A 23,905-nucleotide genomic window follows, 5' to 3' on the forward strand; every position below is an offset into this window, starting at 1 on the left:
TGCTAATCCAACATTCGATTTATAATTTTATTCCTAAATTATATGAATCGCACCGTACACACCTCTAATTCTAATTAGCAAAGTTAGAGAGTGAATGGAGGGAGGGAGAGAGGGAGGGAGAAAGAAAGAGAGAGTGGAGTGGGTGGTTTGCCAGAGTAGGTAGCCCCAAAAATTTCTTTTGATTTTTTTTATTCTTTATATACATATATATATATATATATATATATATATCATTTAACATATATTTTAGTTATATCATTGGACGACACATTCACGCTTCAAATTAACAAATAGTTAACACATAATTTTGTCCCACTTTTCATGCTTTTTGTCATATAAGACCATCTCTAACCCAGATTCAAATATTTTATTAAATTTAAATTTTGTGAAAACAGTGTTCCAATTGTTTCACTAAATTAGTATCAAATAAAGGGAGTCCCATTTTTTTTTCATCAAATCAAGGGAGTGTTTAACATTTCATCGAATCTTGTAGGTGACTGTTGGTGGATGACTATAGCGATTCCGGTTTTGACCCGACTCTTGTTATATCCTGGACTCGGGTATAATGGTTTCATATTTTTGTTTACATCTTGCTTTCCTTGTATTTCCTTAAATTTGGTTATGGGACTGTTGTGATTGCGTTTGGGACAAGTTGGTTGCTTAGGTTCCAAACCCTTGTTGCCCAAAATTTTGATCCTCCGCTCGAGTGGGCTTTGCAGACTCTCAGTACTTTCGCAAGTCTGCAAAACTATTAGGAGAATGTATTCTACGCTCGAGCGGTCCTTTCTGTGTTCGAGCCGCCATTCTTGCACTCGAGCGATTGGTCTGTTGTTTGCAAAACTACTAGGAGTGTGCATTCTGCGCTCGAGTGGAACAACTTATTGTGTTTGACGCTCAAGCATCACTTTTTGCTCTCAAGCGGACTATGCGTATATCGGTTCGTAAAAAGGTCATTTTACTTCACTTTTTCAGATCTATTTCTCTCCAAACCTTAAAGTTGAGACCCTATCTCTCTAAACCTATCTTCTCTCTATTTTTTCATCTAGATCTAGTGATTTCTCCGCCATTGTGCCTTTGTTAAAAAGGTAGAGCACCTCGAGAGCTAGGTTTTGATCTGAATCAATCTTGGTTTCGGCGTCCTTGGAGTTTCTCCACTTCTCCCTTGGTCTTCTAAACTTGAGGTAGGGACTTTTTACACTTTCTTATGATTTTTAACTTAGTTATTGGTTGTTGTATAAACAAATGGTAGGATTAGGAGAAGTTTAGACAAACCTAGGATTTTGGGTTAAAAATAAAAAAAGAGGTTTACAAATGAAAGTATTGAAAATGATTGTGGTTGTAGATGTGAGGATGTGTTGCGTGAAAATTGTTGATTTTGTCACATGGATTGAATTTTGGGAGAAAATAGAGTTTCACCATAAATTGTTTAAATTAATTATTTTGTATAAATAATAGAATTAGTATTGGAAATGTGAAATTGGATAAATGTTTATATAAATGGTGGGATTGGATATGTATTACCTCTCACCTATAAAAATTTAGATAATTTATCTATTTGGAAGATTGTATATTTGTTTAGAAATATCTATTTTGGGCTATTCGTGGAGGATAGGTATGATTGTTGCAGAAATTGCATGAGAATTAGGTGAATTGAAACTAATCTCTTATTGATTGTCATTGAACATGATTGTGTTTTAATACATTGTATGTGTATAATATTTGGGAGGAGAAAGGGGATGTACTGCATTTTTGGGAGGAGAAAGGAGATGGGCTCCAGTAAATTAAGTTGGCCTATGTGTCCAGGGTAAAAATCCCGAAAACGGTTTGTATACATAGGTGCCAATTCCCGCTGACGAAATTTCCGTAAAATGTCAAATGATTGAGCTTATATGATAATTGCATTGATTTGAGACGCAATGAGGTGTATCCTCAGCATTTGGTGATTGAAGGATATGACTAATGAAATGAGATATAAAATTTGGCATAGCTTGATCTTGTAAATCATGATTTATGTAACAACAATCATTGTATATGCACTTCATGCTTATATCTTTATTAGGATTCATACATTGTGTTAGATTGTTTTTACTAGGCTTTAGCTCACCCTACTTGGGAAAAACCATTTTCAGGTACTGATGATATGCCTCCGCCAAGGGCGTAGCTTGGGAGAACTGTTGGGCTAAAAGCTCATTTTGTTTATTTTGTGTTTAACTTTTGTACAAGCCTAGGGCCTTAATTGGATTGAGCTTTTGACTCATTTTGTTGTAACCAAGCACGGTCTTGGAAAGATGTAAGCCTTTAGGACATTTGGATATCTATTTAGCTTTCACTTCTTATTACTAATTGTAACACATGCTGTAGATTCAGGATGAATCATTTATGAATGTAGAATGCATTTGTCACTTTTGTATATCAACTTTGATTAATGAAAGTATCTTGTTTTAACTTTATTTCATCGTATGAGATGGGTTTATTCTACCCTTTTTTTTTTTTTTTTTTTTGAGGACATTACAATGACTGGCCGGTTAATGGGGACCGAATTGGAGAAAATTTGAACAAAATTTACACTAAGCTGGGCGACCGCTGGACATCCTCCTAGTCGTCTTTCCGATCGACTAATTGTTTGATGAAAATTAAAAATTTAACGTTAGAACACATGGTATCAAATGAAATTTTTAACCAAAATCTTTATTCAAATTTGATAATAAATTTTTAAAAAAAAAAATGAGAGAGAGAGAGAGAGAGAGAGAGAGAGTGTGTGTGTGTGTGTGTGTGTGTGTGTGTGTGTGTGTGTGTTAAGAGTTAGAAATGCTCTAACACACTTTCTTAACTCCACCATTGAATATGCTTCCTATACACAAACAATCTTTCAAAATAAGCTGTTTGTATTATTAAAACAAATCCCGTGGTGAATTCCACGAATTTTAAAATGACAATTAAATTTAGATTTTAAACTTAAAGAGAATTTTCATCCAATTTTAATTTTGAATAAATTACAAATACATTTTTTTAAATTTGTTTAAAATGCAAATTGTTCTCAGTGGTTCTAAAAATTACATCACGCTCTTTGAAGCTTCTAATTTCATAACAAAAAATCAATACACCCAATCATATTTTTCCACATGTCTTTTCTTAAAAAGTCAAAAAAATTAACTAAAATAGTCACTTTTCAAACACTTCTATATTAATAAATTATAAAGTTAATTAACTGTTTTTAATGATTTTATAAATTTATTTCAATTAATAATTAAGGTACATTTAGTGTTTGTTTGAGAACTTGGCTATTTTGGTGACATTTTGGCCATTTTATGAGATAAAAAAAAAATAAAAAATTTTGTTTGTGATGATTTGTGATTTTTTTTTTTTTTTAGTTTGTGAGAGAAAAAATAATTGATTGATATGTAAGATGTGATAATTGTCTTATTTGCAATATTTTAATTTTTTTTAATATCTTTGTTAGTTATTTTAACCAAAACCAAACATCTCAAATTAAACCTTATTATTGTATAGGAGAGTGTCAAAAATTTTATTTTTTTAATTAATTCTGTTAAATAAAATCAGTAATTTGTATTTTAAACAAATCTAAAAAATATATTTGTGATTTACCTTCTAATTTAGGAGAAATAACAATATAGTAGAGATAGGAAAAAAAAATTATAAATTAATAATAAAATTTATACATTTTTATAAGGGAGTGTTTTTTGATAAATCCCATTTCTAAGACTTTTATACCATAAAATCCAAACCATTTTTTATTATACCATCAGGTCCCATTAGGTCCCATTCAGTGTAGTAAGACCAAAATACCCTCCCTTTCGCACACGCCTATTCCATTCCCAAAACAAAACTATTCTTATTCCATATCTTTCCAGATTTCACTTCACAAATCACTCATTCCCTAAAACTGTCATCGTTGCCCTAAAAAACTCCCAAACTATAACCCTAGGTTTCACATCGCTTCACCACTGTCCTACTATCATCCTCCGCCACCCACCGTTGCCAGCCACTGCTATTCCACTTCGTCTCACCACTGCGAAGGTTTACATCGAAAAAAGGGTGGTTGGTTATTTCGTGGTTGTCGCCAGTCAATTGTTTTTCCTCAATTCTGGGTATTTCCAACCCCCCCCCCCCTCACACACAATAAGGAGCAAACATAAGCATAATCCTTCCGCCCTTTATTTTTCACTCAATGTTAATCTAATCACTAATGTATACATCTACATTTACTTATTATTATTGTTGTTTTGGATTTGATTTTGTAATGAAATCTCTATTTTCACTCTTTGTCAATGTTGGTGTTGATTTTTTGTTCAATAGGAATCAAATAAACCGATGTATACATTTACATTAACTTGTTATTAATGTTGTTTGTAGTTGTGAATTGGTAATGAACTCCATGTTTTCTCCCTCAGTCAATGTCGGTGTTGTTGATTGTTGATGGTCATTTAATAATTAGAATAGAACCCCCAATTTTCCACTATCTTCTGACTATTAAAGTTAAATTGTCTTTATAGGATGATTTAAGACAATGTAAATATTTACATCATTTTGGCAACTGTTATTATTGAGTGAAAACAGACATGCAACTGCTTGGGCCATACTGACACTATGCCTGCCGACAACATGGTTTACAGTGAGTTCCTTACTTTGGGACTTCACTGAATTGACCAAATCATCCATCCTTGTTGCCAATGCAGCTGCCCCAGTCATTTGTTTTTTCTGCATCGTTGTGCTTGTTGAGTGCCTCTTTTTGCTGCCACTACCTAATGCGTTTATGGTGGCAGATTTCATCAAGTCAATCGTTTCTGATACAGCCTACTTGTTGCTGTCACTGGAAAAGTCAACACTGTCAGACTCTCCTTCCACCTCCAATTGGTTCAGCATCTTGCCAGGCATCCGAGCATTTTCACCCGTTGTCGCAGCCTAGTGAATACGTGACGCATCAACTCCTCATGATCCAAGGGCTTCGTTCTAAACTTGCAACATTCTTTATTAACCTGTAAAAGGATAGAATAAGAATAGTAAGGTTCAAAATCTTAACATCTGGTTCTGGAGTTTGTACAAAATAGAAGAACAGTCGAAGATAAAAATGTACAAGCCTCATCATCCCATTTCAAAGTAAACCAATAAATAGTTGAAAACAAAATCAACAATTGAGAGACCACGAAAATTTGTAGAGCTCAATTCCTGTTATAAATATTGGACAATTTAAAACATGAAAGGCATAAGATGTTGAGTAGCAAATTACAAGATAATAACAGACCATAATGCCTTGTCAATTCCCACAGCTACCAATGTTGTAATTGATCTTAATGACGTTTAGATGTTCGAATGAAGTAACAAACTCATATGTAATCTCCATCTCATTATCCCCTTCCTTAACCCTTATACACTACAATTTGTAACCTTTACAAATTGCACAAAATACATAATACGAACAAAGCAATTTGAAGAAAAATACGTAAACATAAGTTCAGATCGTTACCTTCTCCATCTAGCTCACCATTCGGGCGACACATTGAACAACCCAGTCACTTGGTCGAACCCAATTCTAGTGTGGCCTTTTTGACAATCCATCAACTTCGACTATGCACGCCACTCCATCTTTTAGTAGATTGTACTTGTTTTTCAGTTGTTTGATCTCATGCAGTCGTCCAGTTTCTGCCTCCAAAGTCTTACACAAAGACCGGTATCCATTCTGAGTGATTGCCATGGGCGGCCTATTACCTGCATCTATTTCCTTAATAACAAGTTCCAAGAAGATACGCGTGTTCTCTCAATCCCAAACAACTTTGTGATAAGGTCGTGGCCCTTTGCCTTTGGCGGAAGGGGTATGAGAGCCGGATCGATTTGATGCCATGCGAATATAATGTACATGTGCAACAGGATGACGTACAAATATGTATACAAACAATACAAGCATTACAAAAATTATGAACAAATTGTTGAATAACCCAATGGTTAGATAGAAATGAACTTTTAATTTAATTGTATTAAAGCACAACTTTCAATTAGTAAAACATCTTCCTGTTGTGCCCTGCATTTGGTATACATTAAAATTAAAGTATTTCATTAAGCAGTGAAAGGTGGTTATGTACTTGTGTTTTCAAAGTATTATAAACTTTGACCAATGGTTAAGTCATTGATTAAAAACTTTAAAGTCATATCTCCAACAAATGAGATATATGAACATCTTGTAATTTGTCTTTATATTCAAATTTTCTAAACAAAAACATATAGCTATGGATTGCATTCAAACCAAGTACTAACGATTTGAGCATTTCATATGAAAATACCAGAATAACTAATCATAAAAATATTACAATATGCCTCCAAATTTCAATGCATGTGAATGCAAAAAAAACAATATAATTTTTTTAGCTTCGACAAAGGCATAAGTCGAAACAACAAATAATAATTACATGATTATTTTCATAAATTCCAGGTCATTAGTTATATCAAAGATGTTAACCATATATTATTATGTTTATATATTACATATCGCATTGTTAAAATCACAAAATAAACCCAAGTTCTTCATGCTCGCAAGTTGTACAAATGTTAAGTTTTGTAACGATATTGGCTTGCACACCTTTATCTGTATATAATTTTACTGGGCAACTTCGCAAAGAACAAAAAAACAGGGAACACATATGATAAGTAATACATGTTTGTGATGATAACATAAAACTGTTTTTTGGGCCACAAAACATTACGGAGAGAATAGTAGGGTAACCATTTCAACACGGATACATGTATTACATATGAAACAACAAAATAACGACGATGATGGACAAAAAACTTGTCACAACTTTAAGTACACGCTGAGTCTGTTCAATGTCAATCAAATGAGCCTCAAAACGACCAACATTGTCTTTGTCATTCTCAGGAGGCGTTTGTCACCCATATTTGTCACACCAACCAATCCAATTGACACATGGATGAGGTTAAAAAAAGTATTAGTGACTGTTTTACAAGGGAATTATCCCAAAAAAAAGTGAAGGTGCTTGTACTAACCACTCCACGAGGGCATTGGTAGTACGCATGGCCTGGGTTTTTTGGAAAATGAGAAATCTTGACCATACAGTGCCTGTACCCACAAGCACACATAGGGCCTGGTTGTGTTGATGTGGCAATCAACATGAACGAGCCCATATAGTCTTTCATGACTTGTTTCTTGACATGAGAAGCGCAACAATAACAGGTCAATGGGTGCGACACTTATGTTATAGGATAAGTTTCTTGTGTTAACAAGTTTGTCATTGCACGCCATTTTTCATCTCGATACATTTTGTAATTTCATACTGATTTTTGTTGAAAGAGTTTTTATACAATAGATTTTTTGTTTGGACATAAAAGACAAAAAATCAAAATAATACAATAACATAATAAACACCAAGTTATGGTATCAACATGATAAACACCAAGTTATGGTTCACATTATTGTCTATATTTTACTCTATTAACATCATCAAAGAATATGAGCCTTGATGAAATTACTACGAATAACACTATGCAATAGACAAATACTGTTCTTTCTCATTTTGTTTTTTTAATCTTTTTTCCATGCTGGGTGATTATTCCAGGCAGATAGATTGTTCATGTTTTGTTCCCTTGGTACTCCTTACAAAAGGTTCTGAACCTGGGAAACAAATTTTTTTACTGTTAGATTAAAACCAACTGGAGTCTGATACATATGCAAATTACTCTTTAAAAAAAATTAAAGAGTGCACCTTAAACCAAAAAAATTAGCCAACAAAGTGCACCTTGCAAATTTGCAACTGTCTTAGAGCATCACCAACCCAACACTCTTCATTAGAGGATGAAAATACTTATTTTTATTCAAAAAGTGAATATAGAGTATCTCATTATTCACTCAAACTCCAACCATAAATCATCATTTTTCTTCTCTAAAGATTTCTCTCAAAAATATTTCCAGTAAAAAGTGAATAATTTTTTTTTCATTAACAAATATTTAATTTTGAAATTTTTGTAAAATATAATTTTACCCTTTTAAATGATGCCAATTTTATAAAAAATTATACATATTAAAAGTTATTTGTAATATACTTAAAATTATAAAATGAATAGTATTTTAGAGGTGATCCTCTATTTTTCAAAAATCTTGACAGAATGAAAAAAATCAAACAATATATATATATATATATATATATATATATATATATATATATATATATCTTAGAGGTGATCCTCTGTTGTATGAAAAAAATCTTAGAGGTGATAAAATGAACAGTATTTTAGAGGTGATCACCAAAAAAATCAAACACAAAATAAAATGAAAAGTATTTTAGAGGTGATCCTCTACTGTATAAAAATATTGTTCAAAAATCTTTCAAAAATGAAAAAAAAAATAGAGGATTGGTTGGAGATGCTCTTAGGACTGTATGACAGCAACTTACAAAAAACCAAACACACACACACACACAAATCTCACAAATTACCAAAAGAATCGCATAAATCTATACTTATACATTTATGACCATATCACACAAAATCTATTTCCACGCCAGCGAAGAAGCTACAGTGCGACAAAACACTAGATTGAAGCAAAAAAAATCCCCAAAGCACAAAAAAGATCAGAAAATTTCCCAAACTGAGGCATCTGGCCAAAATAGATACAGTGGATTCACCATCTTTGAAGCCTCACCAACAGTGAGGAAATGAGCTCAATTTATGATTATTTTCCAAATTGTCGTAAAGAAAACAAACAAAAACCTGTAAATCGTGGATCGAAAAAATTGTGGATAGATTGGATGAAAGAATAGCATACCTACGGTTAGGGCATTCGTTGGAGGAGGGACTGGTTTTCTGTTAGCCTTCATCGATTCTCTTCATTGATTGCTTTCTTTTCCTCTTTAGAGCAGAGCTTCCTCAATGTTGTGGCCTTGAAGGAAAGGGCCTCTCTTTATTCATCTTGCATGTTTGATGGAGTTCTTCAGCTCTGTATAGTACACCTTGTCTGATGGTTGTGATAGTAGTCCATCAATGTTTGACATAAAAGAGGGGTAAACACAAAATAAAGACACATCAATGAGGGGCAAAAATGTCTTTTTACACTGAATTTGGCACACTTCACGTAAAGGCACTGTGTATAGGTTTGTAGGGTAAAAATTGTAGGCTTTTTGGCGACTTTTTGGCTTTTTGGCTAAAATCACCACTTGTCAAACGAGGCCTTAGTCTTATTTTGATTTTGCTTTGAAGCCATATGAGAGCTCTTGCATCGGAGGTGTTAGAAACTCTCATCTAGCTCCTTTTGAAGCATGTAAATGGATTTTAATCCATGTTCCATGAGTAGGAAGAAGAGTCTCTAATTGCTTTCCTCAATGATGTAATCTTTTGTTAATAAGCTTCTCTTTCAAACATGGCTAACCTCTTCCCTCCAAATTTGAGTACTCACTTACTCTTATTTTCTATGAGATATAGTAGGTTTCAGCCATCTCTTTGAATACTTCTTCTTAATTAGCCTTAGTTTTGTATCCATTGAATATTCCGTCTTGTTGTTTCATGAAGCATCATCTAAATACTCTTGGGATGTTTGATGATTTGTAACGAAAACCCACTCTCTTCTTAAAAACTTCATGACAGGAGGGAACACGAAAGATGAACACCTTTTGAAAACCCTCTGTTTTGCTTTGTTCCAGTTCTGTTGCAACAAGTTTTTCTCCAGAAACAATGGCTAGCCGACCATTCTTCTGTACGGCCGACCATCTAATCAGGCCGGCTTACCAATTATTTTGTACTGCAGTAGTGATTTTTCCAACAAAACAGAGCAGATCTTGAGGCTAAAATAGAACTGTTTTCTAACTGCGAACAGGGCAATTTCTGGCAGCAAGCAGAGTGGTTTTCGGAGGATGTCCTTACTTGTGCGCACACAATTCCCTGCCGGTCATTCAAGTCCTTTAGATTAGTAACTTTGAGATTCGTATTTTGTAATAATTAGTTAGTAATTAGTTAATTAGTTCATTCATTTGTGTTTGTAATAATTAGTTAATTAGGACATTTGGACCCTCTTGTGAAGGGGGCAAATTTGTAGCACTCGATGTATGTCTTCCAACCTCTATTTTTTTATCCTTTTTATTTACATGCTTACCGTGGTTGTACAAAACATCGTGTTTTTTTTTTTTGTGTTTCATATCATTTCCATGCTTTGTATCCATTTTTGCATGCATTAAGGTTCGGTTCATCATACTTGATGACTTTATCATTTCCTACTTGATTATGTGCACTACCTCATGCTTTGAGTTTATTCACATGTCATGTTAATAGCCGAATCTAGTAATTACATTTGTGTGTGTTGCATTAGCCATTTTGCATATTAGGATCATGTATTTTTTTTTCTAACTATCTCTTTTTCTTTGGCTTGCCTCAGTTGAGTAGTAGGTGCGCATTTGTCTTTAGCATATCATGTGTGTGTTTGTGTTACCATGTCAAGCATCCTACCATGAGGATGTGTGCTTACTTGAAATATCTCTATGAATGCCTGTGGATGGAGGCTATTTCGCTTAGATTGGAATGACTTCGATTATTGTACATATGAACTCGTTTTTCCTTTAAGTTGCACATATTCAAAAACTCTTTTCAAGAAAGCATGAAATCAAAGCATTTCAAAGTAAATGACATGGTCTATACTTGTTTACTTCACATAGTAATGTTAGTATATTAATAATTAGAACATGAGGATATAATGTCCATAAAATTGACATCATGACTTAGTAGAGGCCGATCTTTGATCGGGTGAGTGGGGTGCTCAATTTATGACCTTCTCTTCTCATACCTAAGTTCCCGAACCAAGACACTTTGATTACGATGGACAAGTGGCCTTTGGCACGAGTCACAAGTTTCCTAATTCTCCCAAAAATATTAGGTGGCAACTCTGAAATCTGACAATGTAGTCCATTTTTGGTATTTCTGATGATTAATGGATTTTCTAAGATTTGTCGGATCTGGACTCTCATTCGTTTTTTCTGTTTTACATTGCATTTGTGAAACCAGATTCAGAATCACGGGAGTCCGAACGGTAGGGAATCACATCTGAGGAGACTAAACCCTCCAAGGAGTGCGCAAAACCAATTACATATACTATTTGAGCCACATCTATAGCATATATAAAAGAATGAAAGCTGCTTGAATCTAACACAAAACGCCAAAATGTTATTTGCCTATAATGTCCAATTGCACAAAATTGCCCTCTATTTTTTTTTAGTTTATTACTCTTCCAAGCTACTTACATGTCATTTTGTTGGTTGCTCATCTTGACTTGAATAATTTGTCTTTGCATTATCCAACCAAACAGTGAAGAAGAGCTGACAGGAGCTCACCAATAGAGATAAGCATGATGATTTGGATTTATTTTGGATAAAATCAAAATTAATTCATTGTCTATGGTTTAAAATTTTTTTAATAAAATTAAATCATTAAAATTATTGAACCAATCTGACCCAAATCATTTAAACACAATTCGGTTCGATTTGGAACTTTGTTTTTACATAATCTGTTCCTAAAAAAAAAGATCATATAACATTATCAAAAAATTTTAACTTATCATAAATTTGAAAAATAATAATATGCCCATCACACAAACTACTCTTATAGTATTCAACAATTAAGCAAAAACATAACATTAAGCAAACATTGTTTAACATTAAAAAAAAAAAAACCTTAATATTTAGCAAATAAACATACTATGATTTAAGTTAATAGTAATACTATGAATCCAGAAATTAACTAGAACTATTATCTTGTTATTCATATTTATTCCACATATGAACCCCACACTACTCAAATTTAATCTCCATTACACAACCACCCATCTAGAAAAATCTAGGTTTCCAGACATATTGTCAAATCCAATGTTTGTTGGAATTGATCCTTTAGGTTCAGATAGATCATTATCTTGTAAATTTTTTATTTTTTGTAAATTTAATCTCCAATTTCAGTTGTCTGTCTGATTTTACCATTCTTTTTTTTATCATTAATTTTATAAAAGTTAATTTTATTAGCTTTTGCTTTTATGAGTACTTCACCATGTATAAGATGATTTCTAATTATAATAATCCCTAATTTTGCTCATCCACTTTCACTCTCAATGATGTGGAATTAGGGATGCTAAATATAAGAGAGAGAAGGGTGTAGAATCGCTTCACATGGGAGGTGGGCCATGTCATTCAGGGTGTGTTAGGTCTTTATTCTTGGCAATCCCGTTTGACAAAACTCCTTTCAGTTGTAATTGTATTTGATCTTTTATTTCAGTGAGGCTATGAGTCTTAGATGCGAATCCAACCCGAATTGTGCCTATGTAGAGGAGTTTGTGATCTTAATCCTATCATGTTTGCCACTTCACTGGCTATGTCAGGGATTGAGTTGTTGTTTGCCCGCTCGAACAAAATTGCAGTCGAAGTTGTTTGTCCGCTCGAGCGGTCATTCTTGTGCTTGAGCAGAGATCACGAATCTGTTTTCTATAAATATGTGTTTCAGTCCGATTTTAGGGTACGACTTCTAGATCTTCTTCTTGGGTATTAAGGTTTTCATCTGGAGCTTCTTTGCTTGTTTCTTTTAATATCTGTGAGAGTTTAATTATGAATTGAGTGGATTATATCAAAGGGTTTGTTTGTTTTATTTGTTCAATACAAAAGAGAGAGAGTTGTTCTTTGGTAGATTTCGTGGAATTTGGGCTTGAAGCTTTGGTGGATTCTAGAGTGGCTCATCATCATGGATTCGACATCGACGTTGTGGATTCGACATCGACGTTGTGGATTCAACGTTGGGCAAGACAATTCTGAGGTAAAGACCATGGTAGAAGACGCATATAGGGGTTGGTTCAATTCGGGCGTGGATTCGCTAGGTAATTGAGAGTACACTTGTGTAATTCCTTTTGTCTTCTTAGTAGATTGTTTTGTGGCTTTGGCCCGTGGTTTTTTATTACAATTGGAGGCGCTCCAAATTGTGGTTTTTCCACGTTAAAATCGTTGTGTCGATTTGTCTTGATTGTTTGATTGAGATTGTTATTTACTGCTTAAAATTGATACATAATTGCAAATCAATATCTAGGGGATTTCTAAATTTTTCAGGGTGGAATTAGGAGGGAAAAATTAGAGAGATGTAACACCACTCATCCAATTATTTTATATTTTAGTCAATACCATCAATTTTATTTAGTATTTTATTAATACGAGAGGTACGTGTCATTTTTTTTTAATTTGAAAAATTAAATATTATGTATGTTTTTTGAAAAATTCAGAAATATTTAGTAGATTAATTTATTATTCCTGTAAAATAATTTTCCACAATATTTATAAAAGAAATTATATTCAATTATTAATATATTCAAATTAATTCAGTATTTCTTATACACATACTTTGAGTGTATTAATTCTACAACTACTATATAAAATAATGTAAGCTAGCAAGTGAAATGAATCTAACACTGTGTAATTATCTAATGTATCTTTATTGTGCTAATTCAATTTCATTTGAACCAAAAAATCTCCATTGCACCGTTTCTTGCACACTATTTGAAGAAAAGTTCAGATAAATACATACGTGTGCCAGAAAAAGAGGTTGCAGCTTACAATACATGATGTGGTGGAAGTTGTTTTTTTATTGTGATTGTTAAAAAAACTTGTATAATTCATCAATAAAATCATTAAAAAAATTCAATTAATTGGATATTGATAATTATATAATTGAGTATTAATTATGTGAAAAAAAAGTCTATTATCAAATTTATACTGATTATTTAATTTTAAAAAAATAAATATCATCGGATTATGTTACTATGAATGCTCAATTAATTTAATTTTTTTTATTAATGATATACTCAACAAGTCTTACAGAAATAACTATTTACATCGCAATTAAACTTCCCAAACAGAGCTCTTATTGACCTTTTATTGTAACAGTTACGTGGTTATTTCTTGCGTGCTCTATTTGGGAGTGCCTAATGTGTCTTCCCATAGTCCCATTCAAATGGTTGACATGAGATACTATTGTTGGCTTAACTAACCAAAAGCCAGCACGTGTTTGTACTAGATGCTACCATTAGTTGGACCATCATTTCATAGAAGAATAATGAAGACAACATTTTTTGGAAGTTACAAATCCACTTCTCACTCAACAAAAAGAATTTCGGGTAAGCCTTTGCCTTGCTAAAAATTTTAAATTGCTTTCTATTTGATTTTATGTATTCCGATTTGAATGGAAAGCTAATGTATTTTGTTTTCTTTCGTTTTTGCAATGTTTAACTCTTCTTGCTTTTGATAAATCATGGATATAGTGTGCTAGCTATGTGATAAAATTATCCAAAGAACACATTTACTATTTCTAAACAAGGCAAAGTAAGTTATTGTAGAAAACCTCTAATGCTATGTGTGCTTTAATAAATATTTATTCCTTAGTGAAAAATCTAGAAATCCCCTAGATGTTGATTTGTGATTATGTATCAATTTTAAGCAGAATATAACAATCCCAATCAAACAATCAAACAATCAAGACAAAGAGACACAACGATTTAACGTGGAAAAAACCACAATTGGACACCTCCAACTGTGATTAAAAAACCACGGGCAACAGCCACAAGACAATCCACTAAGAAGAATTAAAGGAATTACACAGGTATACTCTCAATTACCTAGCGAATCCACAACGCCTAATTGAACCAACCTTTATGTGCCTCTTCCAACCCCATCTTCACCACGGAATTGTCTTTCTGATGAGCCACTCCGGATTCCACCAAAGCTTCAGGCTCGAATTCTTCAGAATCCACAACTGAAGAATAACTCTCTCTTTTGTGTATAACAAACAAACCTTTGATGTACTCTCTTTAGATCATGAGTTGAATACTCAATAAAAACATCAAAGAAAACTCCCAAAGTATCCCCAGATATAAACCCTAGAAACCAAAAAGAAGATCTGGAGAAGTTCTCCTAAAAATCTGACCTAACACGCGAATTTATAGAATCTGTCCCGCGATCTCCGCTCGAGCTCAACACAGCCCGCTCGAGCGGACTGACCAAAAACTGCGTGCGAACAAACTGAGATGCGCTCGAGCGTAGGAGCATCCGCTCGAGCGTAAAATCACACATTCCAGTATTTTTACAGGCGACTGCAGAGATGCTGAGAGCTTCCAATCCCCGCTCGAGCGTCACTTTCCCCGCTCGAGCGGGAAGGCCAAAAATGGAAAAACTGGAAAAATATATCATGCTCGGACAGGCAACTTTGAATGCATTTTTGCATTTTGCTTCCCCGTCATAATCAGCGAAGTGGCAATCTTGAAAGCTTTATCATCACAAACTTCTCTGAAATGCTTGATTCGGGTTGGATTCGCATCTAACAACTCATAGCCTCACTGAAATAAAAAAACGAATAAAATTACAACTCAAAGGAGTTTTGTCAAACGGGATTGCCAAGAAATAAAACCTAACAATTAGCTTTTGTACAAAATAACAATCATTTGTGTGTGCTTTAATAAATATTCTTTTTTCAACTTTTCTACGAAATAACATTCATTTATAATAGTAAATGAAATTTTATTTATAATATATGTAGATTTATTTAGGGAGTAGTAATAGTAAATTAAACTTGAGAATCGAATGATCATTTGATTCCAATTGTATTTTATTGAACCAAAAACTACTTAGGAGTTGGATCCCACTAAATTTTTATTCCTTAAAATATTTTTTTCACTTTTCCCTTATGATAATATTTTCTTATTAAATTTGTTCACTTGATTTTTTTAAACACGTGTTCTATGTGGTTTGTGACAACCTTTTTCACTCATGTTATATCCGCACTTAGGAGTAACATTACTGATAACATTATCCAATATTTGATTGCATATTTCATGTTTGATGAAAGCTGTATACTTGCTTTTTAATTGAAAATAAAAATGGTCAATATACTATGATATTCCAAAGTACAAATGATTATTATTATTACTTTTGAACATATTAGGATATTCTCTAATTGAATTTTGAAGATTTAAATTATTAGATGATATTTTAATATGACATTTTTAGTCATATTACATCGTTTACCTATATTTTTAGAAATTAAATTTTTAAAAGAAGATATATAAATAGATGAAATAAGAATTCTATAATTGACATAATGTATCATATGAAAAGATTAGATTTTTTTTTAAAGAGGAACAATACCTTTAATAGTTGCTATATATATAAACTTGATTAATTGACATATTCAATGCTTTGAGGTTATAGTGAACCCGGTTTTCCCTTTCTTTGTTTTTTTTTTTGGTACTCCGGACTTGGTTCCGTGAGTGTGTGGTTGTCATATTCTCATTTCTATCCTTTACTCTTTATATTTGAGTCTTGGGTTATGTTGGGCAGGTTGGGAACAGGTTGGTTGTGTTTAGAAACCAAAAGTTGATGCCTAAATTTTGGCCTTCACGCTCGAGCGGGCCCTTTGTTGTTGCTTCTCCGCTCGAGCGGGCGTTTTGATGCTCGAGCGTGATTATTCATCTCTCAGCATTTTGTTCCGCAGGTCGTCGGACGCTCGAGCGTCCACTTTCACACTCGAGCGAGGACCATCGACTGCAAAACTTCTGGAAGTGTGCATCTGGCGCTCGAGCGACGCTTTTGACGCTCAAGTGTAAGTCTGTGTTTGACACTCGAGCGGGGAGTTCCACGCTAGAGCGGACCTGTTTTTATATCAGTCCGAATTTTGACTTTTTGGATCACTTTTTCTGTACCTTTTCTTTCTCTAACTTTTCAAAACCTCCATTGGAGAGCTCCTCGCTCTAAACTTCAACTTCTCTCTAGGGTTTGATCTAGTTTGAGTGATCTTCTACCTTAGTGTCTTTGTAAAAAGTGTAGAGCTTGGCTTGGGCTATCTTTTGATCTGAAAAATCTCGCATTTGGAGTATCTTGGGTTTTTCTCCTCATCTCCTTTGAGCTCCTAACTTTGAGGTAGGGATGATCTACTTCTTCTTATGAGTTTTAACATAAATATTAGTCATTTCATATAAACATTGGGATTTAGTGAATTGGGAAGTTAGGGTTTGAGGTTTGGGCTATATATGAGAGGGGTTTTGTGCTTTTTTTTTTGAGTTCCATATGTTTATGAGGTCTTGAAAATGAGGTTTTGTGGGTTTAATAGGTGAGATTGGGCTTTAAGGTTGATATTTGAAAAAGGGAAAAAATGCCCTAATTTTGTTGAATAATTAATCTGAATAATTAATTTGGGGAAATATGATATTGAGTTGGAAATCATCCAATTTGGAAATTATGGAATTGAATGGTGTAGTTGGAGGAATAAATCACCCACTTACGAAAATGTTGCTAATTTATCTGTTTGATAATATTATGATCTGTTTAGAAATAACTGCTTTGGGCTATCGGTGGAGGATAGTCTTGATTGTTGTAGACACTATATGTTGATTAGGGAAAACTGAAACTAATCACATGGACTACGTCATTGAATATGACGGTTAGAATAATACATCGAATACGTGTATTGATTAATTATTGAATGTGATGAACTACTTAATCACATTATTTATGTATCTTTGTTTGGGAGGAGATAGGGGATGTACTCCATATGTGTTCATATACTTTAACACATTATTTATGTATCTTTGTTTGGGAGGAGATAGGGGATGTACTCCATATGTGTTCATATACTTTAACACGTTATTTATGTATCTTTGTTTAGGAGGAGATAGGAGATGTACTCCATATGTGTTCATATACTTTAACACATTATTTATGTATCTTTGAATAAAGTTGTAAATTGAAGTATTTATTACATGAGTTGTAGTCTCATTTTGAATTGTGGATAGCGGAAGTATTAATGAGTCGAGCTGTAGACTCACCTAAATTGTTGGGTTAAATAATGAACCATACTGAGGAATTGAATTGGATAGATATGGGAAGTGGATGGTAGCATGGATATAATTGTTGTCCGGTGATGAGAAGGGTGCGAATTGGTCTACACGTGTTAATCATTTGTCGAATGATAATGTTTCAGTTATTTCTCATATTGGGTTTAGTATCTCTCTACTGGGCTTTGGCTCACCCTACTAGGGACACCATTTTCAGATACAGGGGACGTGCCAAGTTCAAGATCTTTTCTTAGGAAGTTGTCGGAGTTGAAGACTCTACTTTGCTATTTGTTTTATTGATTACGTGTAAATGCAAGCCGAGGGCTTTACTTGTAAAAAAGTTAAAACTCTTTTTTTGTGTAACCAAGTAACAACTTAGAAAGATGTAAGCCCGCGGGGCATTCTATTATTGTTGTAAACATTTGTTACTTATATGAAATCCTCTTTTGTAATATTAACTCTGATGTATGTATGGAAAGTGATCTATCTTTCATGTATATAGAACTGTTAGATGTTGGATTTATGTATTATTTTGAGGGCGTTATATTTGAGCACCTTGATATGCAGAATAATATCAGCAACTATATAACTAAGAATGTAACTGTGTGTTTTCATATATGAAGCTAACTTTAAAAAGCCACTAGCGATGCAACCCCTATAGTAATCCCGGTTTTGCCCCGACCTTCTTTGTATTCCGGACTCAGGTTTTGTGGTTTAATTTGTATCCATACCTTGTTTTCTCCTTTGACTCTTTGTATTTGAGTTTTAGAACATGTTGGGCGAGTTTGGAACAGGTTGGTTGTTAATTGGGTTAGATTGTTGTTGCCCAGATTTTTGACTCTTCGCTCGAGCGAGACTTCTTGCGCTCGAGTGAGCTTTTTGTAATTTGCTTCTTCGCTCGAGCAAGGTTTCTTGTGATCAAGCGAGAACTGAGGTTCTTCAGGTTTTTTTCCTAGACGTAGTTTTTCTGGGAAGATGTAAGTTCTTCGCTTGAGCGAGGCTTCTTGCGCTCGAGTGAGCTTTGTAGAATTGTTTCTTCGCTTGAGCGAGACTTCTTGCGTTTGAGCGTGCGTCTGTGTCTATGGCAGACCTGAAGCTTTGCATTTTGTGCTCGAGCGAGGTCACTTGTTGTGTCTGGTCGCTCGAGCGACAACTCCTTCGCTCGAGTGAGCCTCGCATATATCAGTTTGCAGTAGAGGATTTTTACATCACTTTTTGATTTCATTTCTCCTCCAAACCCTAATCCGACACCTTCTCTCTCTAAAACTCTCTCTCTACAAATACTCCTTGATTTAAGGTCTTTCTACCCTACTCCTTTTGTTAAAAAGGTAGAGTATTGCATGAGATTCCATTTGATTCGAAAAAAGTGAAGTTTGGTCATCTTCAAAGTTTCTTCTTTCTTCCTCTTTGAGTTCTACATTTGAAGTAGGGATATTCTACTCTTTGATATGGGCTTTAACCTAGATGTTTGTCATTTTGTATAAATAGTGGGATTTGGGAAGATTTGGGTAAAAGTTAAGGTTTGGGCTCTAAATTGAAGGGGGGTTTTCATGTTGATTTGCAAACTAACCTTGGGGGTTTATGTATGAGGTTCTTTATTGTTGAAATGGTGAGATTTGCACCTATGGGTTGATGTTTTGGAATAGGGGGAAATTGCCCTAAGATGAGTTGAAATAACTATTTGTGTAAATAATGAAAGTGGTTTGGGAATTATGAAATTGGGGAAACATGTGATTGAATGGTGTAGTTTTGTTTGATAAATCACACACCTATGAAAAGTTGATAATTTATCTGTTGATGGATTTGTTTATCTGTTTAGAAAATATCTATTTTGGGCTATCGGTGGAGGCTAGCTATGATTGTTGTAGAAACTGCATAAGGACAAGGTAAATTGGAACTGGTCATATGAATATTGTCATTGAATATGACAGATTGATTAAATTGTTGAATATGTGAATTTTGGTAGTTATTGTATATGACATGTTTTTAAATACATTGCATATGTATCATTGTCTGGGAGGAGATAGGGGATGTACTCCATTGTTTGGGACGAGATAGGGGATGGACTCCATTGATAATTAAGTTGGCCGGAGTGTCCAGGGTGAAAGTCCCAAAATTACACATATATGGGTGTCGGTTCCCTCGGATGTGATTCTGTAAAATGGCATGAACTAGAAGTGCTGGATTGATGAATGTATTGAATTTTGAACCATTGAGTTATAGTCTCATTTTGGTTGTTTTGATAATAATGAATTTGGTTAATAGATTTACCTAAAATGGATGAATGGAAATGAGTTGAGGTATTGGTTATCTTTATGGAATGGCCTTGGAAAGAATATTTGTTGGTTAAGAATATTGCACATTTATCTGATGCTTACATTTTAGTTAAATCTCATACATTATTTTAGCATATCTCTACTGGACTTTGGCTCACACTACTTGGGAAACCATTTTCAGGTACAGGTTGTAGACACCCCATTTTTGACCGACCTTAAGACTCAGGCGTCATCATTTGTGCATGTGATGATTGTGCATATTTGTGCTTGTTTCGAGCGCCCGAAGGTCTCGGCTGAGCGCCTTGTCTTTGAGCCTCTAAACCCTTTGTGTTTTGGCCTTGTTTTTAGGCCAAACCTTGGTGCCTCTTCGCTGAAGGAGAGTGGGGCCTTGCCGGCCACTTTCGGCAGTTGCCGGCCACTTTTTCTCTTTGCCAGCTAGTTGGAGTGGTCGGCCAGCTAGTTGAAGTTGCTGGCCGGCCACTTAACTGGCTGGCAGCGAATTTTTCTCCTTTTTAGATATTTTCAGATCTTGTAAGCCAGCTGTGGCTCACTGAACTCATCCTCCAGCTGTGGCTTGCATTGCCTATATAAGGGAAGCTTCCTCCCCCTATTTGAGGGTTCAGATTTTTCAGAGCTAAAATCTCCCTCTCTCTCTCTAGAATTCTCACACACACTCTTTCTCTATATTGTGCTATTGTGTTTAGAAGTGTTGTTTCTTCACACTTTTGCACACAAACACCTAGTCAAACACCTTCATTTTGAAGCTAAGGTCCATTGAAGCTTGATTTAAGGTCTTGGATTTTGTTTGAGCTTAGAATTGTTGCTGAAGTTGCTTCATTGCTGCTGTGCTTCAAGGGTAAGGCACCTGTCCCTTTTAAGCTTTGTCATAGTTCATTGCTTTGCCATCTTTGCATGCTACTTTAAGGCTGGTTTTAGCCTCTTAATAACTCTGTTTTTAAGGCTTTAAAATGTTGGTTTGAGCCTTGTGTGGTTAGGGGGTGGTTTCCTTCTTTTGTTCTTTGCCTTGTTAAGCCTCTTAAGCCACCTCTCTAAGCTTTTGAATCACTCCTTGCTTGGCCTTTTAACCACCAAAACTCAGAGGAATTTCAGTGGTAAAAAGTTGTTCTTGTGGTCCAAAATAGGAGAGGGTGATCCCCTCTCCTTGTATTCTTGTTTGCTTGTGTTGGAGGCCTAATACGTGAGCGCGTATTTCTTCCTTTTTGAAGCTTAGTCCAAGCATGTTTTTGTGACTTTTTGGACCTTCCATAACTTTGATTTTGGTCGGTTTGGTCATTGGTTTCTTGCATCTTACACTTGTAGTGCAATTCTACTTGTTGGCTTAACATGCATCATGCTTTATGCCTCTCATTCTAGCTTATGCATCATGTTTTTTTCCCTAGCATGCTTTACTTGAGTTGTTTGCATGCCTTGGCTTCATTTCTCACATGATTGCAGTGCACATAGCATGGTCACACTCTCACATATTCCACTCTTTCAATGCTTTGAGAGTTATGTTTTATGCCTTGCTTGCGAGCCAACACATGTGCATGATTTTCTTAACTTTTGAGCTTCCATTTCAGCATGCTTTTGCTCATATTTTGTCATGCTTTAGGTCTGTTTGAAGTAGTCTTGGTCATTTATGCTTTACTTTATATAGCTATGGCGTAATTGGCTTGACTAGTTTTGAGCCTCAAAGGCTTTAACATGATAAGCTTGTGTTATTTGCATGTTTTGGTATTATTTTGCATGTGATTTTAGTGCATGTACCATTGTCATGCTTTCACATTTTTCACTCTTTAAGTGCTTTTGAGTGTTGGGTCTTGTGCCCTGTTTGTGAGCCAATGCATGAACATCATTTCCTTACTTCTCATGCTATTATCTCAGCACATTTTAGTCATCGTTTTGGCATGATTGAGCTCTGTCCAGAGCTAGTTTGGTTGTTTAGACAATGTATTGCATGCCTCTTATGTAATGCTCTTTACTAGCTTTAGTGCTCTTGGCCCTTAACATGTCTCGCATGCATTGCTTACATGATAGAGTCGTGTGCATGCCGCTTTAGAATTGAAAGATAACTATATGTGTGTTGCATTGTATGTGTTTGGATCGGACATTAATCCAAACACAAGAAATATGGGACGTTTCATATTTGAAGTGATGAAATGTGTCATGTTTCTTGGTCGCCAACACCCTTGACCATGCATGATGGGGTGGAGGCTCTTTGTGTATTGTTTGTGCATTTATCAACATGGTGTAAGCTTGGTCCTCGGCCACCATGCATTGAGGTGCTTGGTTGGTGGCGTGAGAGCCGAGTGCCACGCTCCTTTGAGCTTGAGACATGATAAGGAGTGTGGTAGTACCTACATTGTCTTGCAAATACATTATTGTGCCTTTATTGTTCTCTGTTGCTGCAAAACTAGCAGCCTGCAGGAAAAACTAGCCGACCAGCCAGTGGCACTAGCTGACCGGCTAGTTTTAGTGGCTGGTAGCCACTTTTTCTGGCTGGCAGCTCACCAGCAAATCCCTGTGTTGAAGTAAGGGCAGTCTGGAGGTTGGCACAATTTTCAGAGACCAAGGCAAGTGCAAATAGAGGCAATTTATAGCATGGTAATGGATTTCCGAGCGAGTGCCAACGGAGCATGCATCTTCAACCTCTTGGACCTGAGCTGAGGTAGTTTGATTTGTAGTTAGCTTTCCTTGTTAGTTAGCTTAAATTTGTAATTTAATTAATTAGTTTGTTAATTAATTAAGTGTTGTAATAATTAGTAAGTAGTTTACTAGTTATTCATTTTGTTGTGTAATAATTAATCTAATTAGCTTAATTAGATTGGTTAGTTAGCTTAGCTTAGATTAGCTTACCTAATTCATTCGGACCCTCCGTCGAGAGGGCAAATGTTGTAATAAGTGTGCGTGTGTGTGTATGTCTTCCAACCCCCTACTTCTTTCTCCCTTTTATTTATCCGCTTACGATGGTTAGTTTAGGGCATATTTTGATTAGCATACCTTATGCTTGCATGTGTGCATCATTCATTTGTCTTGCATGCACCGGGCTCGACGCTTCATTCAAACTGCATTGTATTTCAATACCTATTTGAATACATGTATTAAATGTCACATTCATATGTTATGATTAGGTAGCCGAGCCTACTTAGTTGCATTTTTGCATGTGTTGCATTAGGCATCTTAACATAGCTAGGATCATGCATTGATTTCTAACTAGTTTTCTGTTTTGGCTCGGAGTACATTGTAAGTGTTTTTGCTTTAGCATGTTGCATGAGTGTGAATGCTGCCATGTATAGCATGCTTGCCATGAGGCTATTTGCTTAAATGCTAAACTGCATGAATGCCTGTGGATGAAGGCTTTATTACTTGAATTGGAACAATTCATCAAGTGTGAGTTTTAAGCCCACTTGAAGTGGCAAATCATCATGTTTTAAGCCCACTTGAGGGTGGCAAATCCGCGCTTTAGCCTACTTGAGGGTAGCAATTTCAAACCATTTTCGAAAAATAAACATGAAATGTTTTGTTCCAACTCTTGCGATTGAGTCTATACTTGTATGTTGCGTGCATCACATAATAATGTTAGCTAATAATTAACAAGAACACATGAGTTTTATAAAACAACATAAGGCCGACCCTTTGACCGGGCGAGCGGGGGTGCTCATTTTAGGGCCTTCCCCTCTCGTACCCAAGTTCCCGAGCTGAGGCAACTTTGGTGATGACGGACATGTGGCCTTTGGCACGAGTCAGGGTTTCCTAAATTTCTCAAAATAAA

This window comes from Camellia sinensis, chromosome 11 (genome assembly GCF_055761805.1).
Source record: "Camellia sinensis isolate YWXY chromosome 11, ASM5576180v1, whole genome shotgun sequence".
NCBI classification, from domain to species: Eukaryota; Viridiplantae; Streptophyta; class Magnoliopsida; order Ericales; family Theaceae; genus Camellia; species Camellia sinensis.